Source organism: Ursus americanus, chromosome 9, assembly GCF_024610735.1.
Source record: "Ursus americanus isolate L20-20 chromosome 9, mUrsAme1.1.p, whole genome shotgun sequence".
NCBI lineage: Eukaryota > Metazoa > Chordata > Mammalia > Carnivora > Ursidae > Ursus > Ursus americanus.
The window spans coordinates 33,064,901-33,074,967 of record NC_142135.1 but is presented as its reverse complement, the minus strand read 5'-3'; the positions used below and the strand labels follow the sequence as shown (position 1 = coordinate 33,074,967).

Below are 10,067 nucleotides of genomic sequence, written 5' to 3'. Positions count from 1 at the left end.
GACAGTGGGAATCCTCTATTACCCCTCACCTCCATCCCACTGCTCGGGACTTGACTGCTGCCTCTAGGCAGAGTAGTAGAAATATTTGTCTATCTGCTTGTAGTCCTTCTTTTTATTTCACCCATTTGTCTAACTAATTATTTTAGAGCATTCCTGTAATCTCATCTCCTTCTTGCCTGTAGCTTTTTAAGACCCTGATAAGAACCCCTCACTTCTCCCACCTCTTGAAATGAACCATCTGACTCTCACACCCAGTCTTGTTTGGGGAAGTTTTCGTGGAACCCTTTCTTTTCCTTTTTAAATGAACTTGATATTTCCGAACAGTTTTAGGTTCACAGCAAAATTGAGAGAGCTCCCCTGTACCCCTGGTCCTCACAAGCATACAGCCTCCCTCACTACCAACATTCCGTACCGGAGTGGTGCATTTGTTACAAATGGTGAACCTGCACTGACGCGTCACTAACACCCAGAGTCCAACTTTTTTTAAAAAAGGTTTTACTTATTTGTGAGAGAGAGAGAGAAAGGGAGAGCCAGCAGGAGCAGGGGGAGGGGCAGAGGGAGAGGGAGAAGCAGACTCCCGCTGAGCAGGGAGCCCCACGGGGCTCCATCCCGGGACTCTGAGATCATGACCTGAGCAGGAGGCAGACGCTTAACTGACTGAGCCACCCAGGCGCCCCCCACCCCCAGAGTCCATACTTGATGTTAGGGTTCACTCTTGGTGTTGTACATTCCACGGGTTTTGACAGATGTAAAATGGCTCGTGTCCACAGTTAGAGAATCCTACAGAATGGTTTCACTGCTCTAAAAATCCTCTATGCTCTGCGTATTCATCCCACTTTCCCCTCAATCCCTGGCCACTGATCTTTGTTACCATCTCCATAATTTTGCCTTTTCCTAAGTATCATATAGCTGGACTCATCCTATAATACTTAGCTTTTTCAAATTGGCTTCTTCAGTTAGTAATATGCTTTCAAGGTTTCTCCGTGTCTTTTTATGGCCTGATAGCGCATTTCTTTTTAGTGCTGAATGATTAATGTTCCATTGTCTGGATGGATCATAGTTTATTTATTCATTCACCTACTGTCTCAGTCAGCTTACGGTACTACAGCAAAACACCAGAGATTGGGTGACTGAAGCCACAAACATCTCTCCCTCACAGCTCTGGAGGCCGAGAAGTCTAAAATCAAGGTGTCAGTGGGTCAGTTCTTTGTACTTTGTGAGGGTTTGCTTCTTGGCTTGCAGATGCCCACCTTCTGGCTATGTCCTCACATGATGGAAAAAGAAAGCTCTGGTGTCTCTTCCTCTTATAAGGCTACTAATCCCATCATGGGGACTCTACCCTCACGACCTCATCAAAACCCAATTACCTCCCAGAGACCCGCTCCTCTATCATACTGGTGGTTAGGGCTTCAACATACGACTTTGGGAGTATAAACGTTCCATCCATAACACCAACTGAAGGATATCTTGGTTGCTTCCAGGTTTTGACAATTATGAATAAAGTTGCCATAAAAATCAGTGTGCAAGTTTCTTCATGGACATAGGTTTTCAGTTCATTTGGGTGAATACCAGGGAGCATGATTGCTGGATTATATGATAGTATGGTAAGAGTATGTTTAGTTTTGTACCTGTACCACTTTGCGTTCCCACCAGCAATGAATGAGTGTTCCCAGTATTCCATGTCCTTGCTAGAATCCGATGTTATCAGTGTGATACAGCTAGGGACCATGGGAACAAGCCCCAGGTGAAAAACATTGTGCACCCGGGGTACTCTCTGTGGGCTGTTACTCTTAAACCACTTCTCTTACAGAGCAGAACCAGGATATGGCCCTATATACAAGGGAGACTTAAAACAGAGGACCCAGGATCCAAAACCCACCAATAAGCTGCCTGGTTGCCTGCCAATCTTGACCAATCAGGATGAGGCCCTTCCAGCCAATCAGGATGAGGCATTTTTCTCCTTCCTCTTATTAGTATATTGGGCTCTGATGGGAACCTGAGCTGCAACTTTCTCTATATAGGCAGGGCCTCCCCTCCGTTGGTGGGGAGGTCTCTTTGTAAATATAATTTTGGATGGTCACTTTCTTTACTTTTTTTTTTTTTTTAAGATTTTATTTATTCACTTGAGAGAAAGCGTGCTCTCTGTGCTCTAACTAGCTCTCAGAGAGCTAGTTAGCTCTCTGCTAACTAGTGTTTGTTAGTGCTGTCTCCCTTCATCTTGAGCTGTGGCCCTAATAAAGCCTTGTTTTGCCTTTGATTTTTGGGTCCAGACTTAGGTCTATCCTTGTCCAGCCTAAGAACCCAACTTTGGTAACAAGTGTTGTGGATTTTGGCCTTTCTAATAGATGTATGGTGGTAAATTGTTGTTTTTACCATTATGTTTTAATTTCATTTTTGTCCTTTGCTGTTGAATGTACTCTACATCGTGAAATTTTTCTTCAGAATTTTCTTTTTATAAAAGTAATATAGACTCAATAAGTAAGAGCCCTCTTTGCACATCAGCCTTTGCCTTAGAGTCAACTTATTCCAGCCAGTCACAAAGGACTTAATGTTAATAGTTTCTCATACCTCCTTGGAAATATATCTTTTTATCTCCCCTCTCAATCTCTGACACCCCTCCCCCCACCCCATATGCTGGTCTCACCCAACTCAAGTGTAGACCTGCCAAATGTGTCTTTCTTTTTAACCAATTGAAATTTATTTAGGAGAACATTCTATAACTTTTATATTTGTCTTATAACTATAATAAGTCCAGAGAACTGCTTTTATAATCTCAGGTGTCCCTGGTTGTTGAACTGCCCCTATTATATTCTCTTAGTGTCATTTTTGCTAGAATGGATTTGTTAATTGAATTAAAATGCAAGATTTATTTTATCCAGAGTTTTTACTAAAATGAAAATATTCTATTCATGAAGTTCCTGTTTAAATCATCTTTCCCTCTTTTAATAAAATACTATCCTTAAGGTTATAATCCATTCAATTTGAGCAAAAGTAGAGTCATTTAAGTAACAGACATGTCTTAAAATTAAAGTGAAAATGACCATCCGGGGCACCTGGGTGGCTCAGTCAGTCAAGCGTCTGACTTCGGCTCGGGTCATGATCCCAGGGTCCTGGGATTGAGCCCCCTCACTGGGCTCCCTGCTCAGTGGGGGTCTGCTTCTCCCTCTTCCTCTGTGCACTCTCTCTCTCTCTCTCTCTCTCAAGTAAATAAATAAAATCTTAAAAAAAAAAAGAAAAGAAAGTGACCATCCAAAATTATATTTACAAAGAAACCAAAATTGACCCAAATTTGTTTATTTTGAGGTCAAGTTGGTATATGACATTATATGAGTTTCGGACATACAATATTGTAATTGTGGCTTTCTTTGTCCATTTGCTGCTTCATTTGGGGACTGAATTCACCTTGATTGTGGATTCCACTTTTGGATACAACAGTGTGAGAAAAAAATCCAGCCTAGGGGAGAAGCTAATGAAGAAAACTCCCTGAGGGAAAGAAATTCCTCATCATTAATGGAGAAGGACCAGGCCAAGCACTGTGGGAGCAGCGTTTCCTCTTCCTGAGGACGCCCCACTTCCCAAGTCCCTCTCGCTCTTTGGCAGCGGGGGGCCAGAGGGACAAAGACTGGGAGGGCTTTTCCTGCAATAAGGAACTTGCCGGTATGTACTGCCCAGCTCCGTTTTCCCTCAAATACACACCTCCGTGTCTCCACACATACATCCATAAATGTTTTGTTAAAGTTATACACGCAAAAGTTAACTACGTCTACAAAGTTTTTACTCATAAGAACGTAGGTCGGCAGCCTCGCCTTCCACTGTTCCCCCTCTCTTAGTGGAAGTCAACTCTCCTCACGGTTATTCACGGCCTCAAAATCTCCCTGAGCTCTTCTGTTTCCCTGGTCTCCACTATACTATTTTCCTCCTTTCAGGAGAAGTACATTCTGATGGCGAGGTTCTTGAAGCTTACACAATTTTAGGGACTCTTTTAAAAAAAAGTACATAAGATCTAGAATTAAGCTGTGGAAGGGTCCCCCAAGCTTAAGCTTCATAAGCATCAGGGCAAATCTCTGCCTCCGCCTTCAAAGACACACAAGATCTATTGTCTTAAATTATCCCGCTGCTACCCCTACACTGTCGCCCAACCCACAGGCCATATTACAAATCTCTTTATAATTTTGCATTCACGTTGCTCCCCAAAGACCACCTCCTCTATAAAATTTTTCTCTTGAACTGCAAAAATAGTAATATTTCTTTAATTCCACTTTCTCTAAAATTTAATTTATATTTTGCTTCATTTGTCACCCTGTAACATATACTTATCCCATTTGTTTTTAAGACGATTAAAAAAATACATATAGTCATTAACAGCCCATGATGCACAATTAGGGGTAAAGTTGGTTTTGCATATCAAAGGAAATTAATTAAGCTATTATCTATGTTACTAAATTTGAGGCAGAAGTCCTTTCTGAGATGCTACAAGCTTTAGAGGAAAATAACCATTTCTAATATTTGACTTTATGCAGCTGGTTTGCTGGGAAAAAACGGTAAAATCTTAAATATTCAAGGTGACCAGATAGTAGGTATTGAAACCACTAAAAACAAAATCAATCACAGTAAACTGACAGACACAGTAAAACTTGGAGTGTTAATAGAGCTGAAGCTGTTTTTCTTTAGCATTATGAATCTTCTTATTTGCAAATGACAATACCAGGGCTCCAAAGACACAATCTTACCCGTCAAACTGTCATTAAAATATGTGGCTCTTTCCTGCAGTGTTATGTTACTACTGAAATTTTTATTTCCTAGTAATGCCGGAGGTAGTAATTAGAAGGTGTATTATTTCTGGCCAACCATAATGGATACAACCACAGCGAAGGGGTTAATGGCTACGCTAGAGATGCTGCAGCAATTAGCTTTGAGAGCAGGGAGTGACAGGCCAGGCACTTCAAGGGAAAATTTTTAAATAAAGGCTCTCCTCTACTTTGCGTTCATAAACTCCCCCAAATTAAGTCAATAAGCCATCACATTCGCACGTGTCACTTCATGGACTGCAGCCTTGGGCAGAGCTCTCAAGGGTAAGGCAAACAAGAGTTTGGGAGGGAACTTCAGGAGGGAAGGAGCCCCTAGAGGCCAAACTCCTCTCTCCCTCTGTTGCCTTCTCTGCTCCCACTCACCCAGCTTCCTCCAGCTGGGGTTCCCCTACTGCTGTTGTCCCCCTCCACTCCTAAGGCCTGGGCATCGGGTCAGTGATTACAAGCAGGTCTACCCACATGACGTGTGCGGGCTACAGGCAAGAGTACAAAGAAGGACACCATACTATATGTCTACATACTGAAAAGCCATAAATCAAGCTAACAGACTGTTAAATAAAATATGTTCTGTCTCCTTCCCTTTATCATAAAATAAAATTTTTTTTAAATGTATAAGGCTATATTTTAATGAGCATAGGCAAATTACCAAGTTCAAGGAATGTAATTATTATTGTGTGCATCTGTTTAGCCTGATGATGGGCTGGAGATGTTTGGATAAGTAATAAAATAAAAACTTAGCACAATTTACAAATGATATGTTTACGCCACAAACTTTATTTTCTCCTCTTCATTTTAGCAAAATCACTTAATTTTGTTATTATAATCACGATTTTCGTATAATCAGTGTTCTATTAACAACAACACTGAATTACATAACTTTCCTGAGTTATTATAACTCTTGGAACATTTGAACTTAATTTTAATTCAGAGAAACTTGGTTCTGCTAAGGCAGCAGCAACTGAAATATTGATCAATTTCTTAAAGTAATACTTATTTTAGAAAATGAAGAATTGGAGTTTCTGGTCTGGCGTGTAAATAACTGAGAAGCCATCACTTCTGAACTAGTGAAAAGTTGAATAAACTGAAAATCAATAACTTCTCTTAGATCTCTCAGAGACTTGAGATCATAAAGCCCACTGATGCCCCCCAAATTGGAGAGACAGGCAGATACAGAGAATCACAACCTACCAGAGCAGAAACCTTCCAGGGGAACCAGCAGGGGATAGGAAAACCTGAACTCTAACTGATGATTTGCTGGAGACTCGGGGTAGACAGGTCTAAGAGTTCAAAACCCCATCGGGACCCAGTCTTCAGGGAACCCCCACACTTGTTTTATTTCCTGAAGCTCTACTGGGTTCTGGCAGTGACTAGTGGAGAAAAATCCCCTCATGTTTCTGGCAGGGGAAGGAGGAGGAAAGAGACTGTATTGAAATATGCCTGAGCATTGTTTCTTCTTCTTCTTCTTCTTTTTTTTTTTTTTTTAAGATTTTATTTATTTGTCAGAGAGAGAGAGCGCACAAGCAGGGCAGTGGCAGGCAGAGGGAGAAGCAGGGAGTCTGACGCAGGACTCGATCCCAGCACCCTGGGATCATGACCTGAGTCAAAGGCAGACGCTGAACCGACTGAGCCACCCAGTCGCCCCTGAGCATTCTGTTCTTAATAAGGCCCGACTTCCAGGGAAATTATTTTGCCAAAGTCTAACCTATTGGGATTTTATTGGGCCTAACTGACTTGGGGGAAGAAAATACCCAACCCCACTCAGTCCACTCTGGCGATACTGTCCAATCGCCCAAACAGGGGGAGCAGCAGAGGGAGAGTGAGAAGCAGTCTCCCCACTGAGCAAGGAGCCTGATGTGGGACTCAATCCCAGGACTCTGAGACCATGACCTGAGCCGAAGGCAGACGCTTGACCGACTGAGCCACCCCGGTGTCCCCCACCCCCACTTTAATACCACATCACTAAAGCCTCATTTACTGCAGTTCTTTTTCCTAGTACGTCATGTCTGGCTTTCAACAAAAAGTTACAGGGCATACTACAATGCAGAAAGACTCAGTCTGAAGAGCAAGCCCCAGAGCCAGACTCAGATATACAGAAATGTTGGAATGATCAGGCCAGGAATTTAAAATAACTATGATTAATATGTAAGGCATCTACAGGAAAAAGCAGACAGCATGCAGAAACAGATGGGTAATGTAAGTGGATACATGCACACCTGAGATGCTACTCGGACCACTGCAGTAAAGCAACTATTGCAATAAAGGAAGTCAAGTGGACGTTTGGGTTTCTTGGTACATATAAAAGTTATGTTTACACTATGCTGTAGTCTAGTAAGCGTGCAATAGCATTATGTCCAAAGAAACAATGTACGTACCTTAATTTAAAAATACTGCTAAAAAATGCTAACCATGGTCTGAGCTATCAGGGAGTCATAATAACTAGATTACAGATCACCATAACAGATATAATAGGAATGAAAAAGTTTGAGGGGCGCCTGGGTGGCACAGCGGTTAAGCGTCTGCCTTCGGCTCAGGGCGTGATCCCGGCGTTATGGGATCGAGCCCCACATCAGGCTCCTCTGCTGTGAGCCTGCTTCTTCCTCTCCCACTCCCCCTGCTGTGTTCCCTCTCTCGCTGGCTGTCTCTATCTCTGTCGAATAAATAAATAAAATTAAAAAAAAAAAAAAAAGAAAAAGTTTGAAATAATTTGAGAATTACCAAAATATGGCACAGAGACATGAAGTGAGCAAATGCTGATGCAAAATGGTACCAATAGACATGCTCCACACAGGGACAGGTGCTAGGGTATGGGGCTTCCAGCACTGGGCAGGGTGTGTGTGTTGGAGGTCACAGTCTTCCTCCCCCAGACATTCTGTCACCCTCCTGGTCCAGCTTTGTTCATTATGAACAGGAGAGAGAGAGTCCAGAAATACACCCATATAAATATAGCGACTCATCTTTCACAAAGGAGCAAAGACAACACACGGAGCAAAGAGCATCTTTTCAACAAATGGTGCTGGAACAACTGGACATTCACATGCAAAACAATGAATCTGGCCACAAATCTCACACAAAATCCTCACAAAAATTAACTCAAAATGGACCATAGACCTAAATGTAAAACACGAAACTATAAAACTCTTAGAAGATAACATAGGAGAAAGTCTGGAAGTCCTTGGGTTTGGTGATAACTTTTTCTGTACAACACCAAAGGCACGATCCATGGAAGAGATAATCAATGAGCTGGACTTCATTAAAATTAAACATTTCTGCTCTGTGAAAGACAGTATCAAGAGAATTAGAAGATAAGCCACAGACCAGGAGAAAATATTAGCAAAAGATATATCTGATAAAGGATTGTTATCCAAAATATACAAAGGACCCTTAAAACCCAACCCTAAGAAAACAAGCAACCCAATTAAAAAATAGGCCAAAGACCTTAATAGAAACCTCATCAAAGAAGGTACACAGACAGTAAATAGTGCATGAAAAGATGTTCGCGTCATATGTCATCAGAAAAGTGCAAGTTCAGCCAACAATGGGATTCCACTCCGCTCCTATTAGAATAGCCAAACTCTGGAACACTGACACCACCAAATGCCGTTGAGAATGTCGAGCAACAGGAACTCTCAAACTTTGCTAGTGGGAATGCAAAATGGTACAGCCACTTTGGAAGACAGTTTGGCAGTGTCTTATAAAACTAAACATGGTCTTACCTTATGATCCAGCAATTGGGCTCCTTGGTATTTGCCCAAGAGAGTTGAAAACATCAACACAAAAACCTGCACACATGTGTTTAGCAGTTTTAGTCACAATTGCCAAAACCTGGAATCAACCAAGACCTCCTTCCGTAGGTGAATGGATAAATATATATTTGGTGGTCCATCCAGACAATGGAGTTTTATTCAATGCTAATAAGACATGAGCTGTCACGCCATGAGAAGACATTGAAGAATATCACTAAGTGAAAGAGGCCAATCTGAAAAGACTACGTATTTTCCAATTCCAACTATATGACATTCTAGAAAAGATGAAACTATGGCGAGAGTAAAAAGATCCCTGGTCGTTGGGTCTTGGTTAGGAAGAAAGGAGGGATGAATAATAGGTGAAGCACATGAGATGATGTGTGGCATGGCTGGCACTAAAAACCAGGTTGACTTCTAAAGTAGTTCAACTTTTGGGTTGCCAGGGAGTCTCAGTCTGTTAATCCTCTGCCCTAGGCTGAGCTCATGAGGCCAGGGTCCTGGGATCGAGTCCAGCATCGGGCTCCTTGCTCCGCAGGGAGCCTGCTTCTCCCTCTGCCTGCTGCTCCCTCTGCTTGTGCGCGCACTCTCTCTCTGACAAATAAATAAAAATATTTTTTTAAAAATTTAAAAATAAAGTAGTTCACCTTTCTATTAGGGTTTTGCGTCAATAAAACTGTGGGACCTGCCAGGGCTGGAATCCCATTGCCACCTGCCCCTCACGTTGGTGGCTGGACTCCCAGAATTAACAAAAGGGATTTGGGGGTGGGGCAGTTATCCAGGAAGTTACCCACTTTCCAACTAAGGACGGTTGAACAATTAACTTTACAGAGAAAATCTGCCCCCTTGTAAGAATTCTTGTGTGTCCTGAGATCCGAAATGCAGTGAGTTCTCTTAAAGGCAGTTTTATTTAGGGGATCACCAAGAGCTTCAAAACCCCGCCTCTGGACCGGGCCAGGGAGACGCGCCGCGTCTCGTGTGCGTTGGGTACCAGCACAGACCGCAAGGTGGAGGGGACTTGCCGGCCGCACAGCGGGACCCACAGCCCCACACCGGTCCCTGGGGCGCCGCCCGGGCCGCAGCGCAGGCGGGGCCGGGCTGAGGGCCAGGTCCGCCGCCGCCGCCGCCGCCGCCGCGAGCCCAGACCTGCCCGCCCGACCTGGCGGCGCAGTCTCGCGGGATCGCTCAGCCCTCGCTCCCCGGGCCGCTCCGGAGGCAGCTGGAGTTCCGGACGCTTCCCGCAGCCGCCGTCTCAGGTCAAGGGGGGCGGACGGTAGACCGGACGAGGACCCGAGGGAGGTGAGGCTCCTCGGGCCGGCTGGGCGGGCGGCTGCTGCCGGGTGGGTCCCGGGGGCGAGCGGGCGGGCCCCGGGGGTGCGCGGCAGGCTGGGAGCCACAGGTGCGGGGCCGGCGGCGGCGGGACAGGCCGCGCAGGCCAGAGTTTCCGCAGAAGCTGGGGCGAGCTCTTGAAGGACGCTGCGGGGGCCCCGCGCCGCCGGGCCGGGCCGGACCGCTGCTG

General features: G+C 44.3%; 1 protein-coding gene across 2 annotated transcripts in view; it reads left to right on the top strand.

Moving 5' to 3' along the window:
* Positions 1-9,418: 9,418 nt before the first annotated feature.
* FZD6 (frizzled class receptor 6) overlaps positions 9,419-10,067 on the top strand; it is a 43,174-nt gene continuing 42,525 nt past the window's right edge. For both annotated transcript variants that reach the window (XM_045805824.2, XM_045805823.2), the window contains exon 1: positions 9,419-9,847. The gene's annotated coding sequence lies outside the window, so the exon portion shown is untranslated. The remainder of the gene's footprint in view (positions 9,848-10,067) is intronic.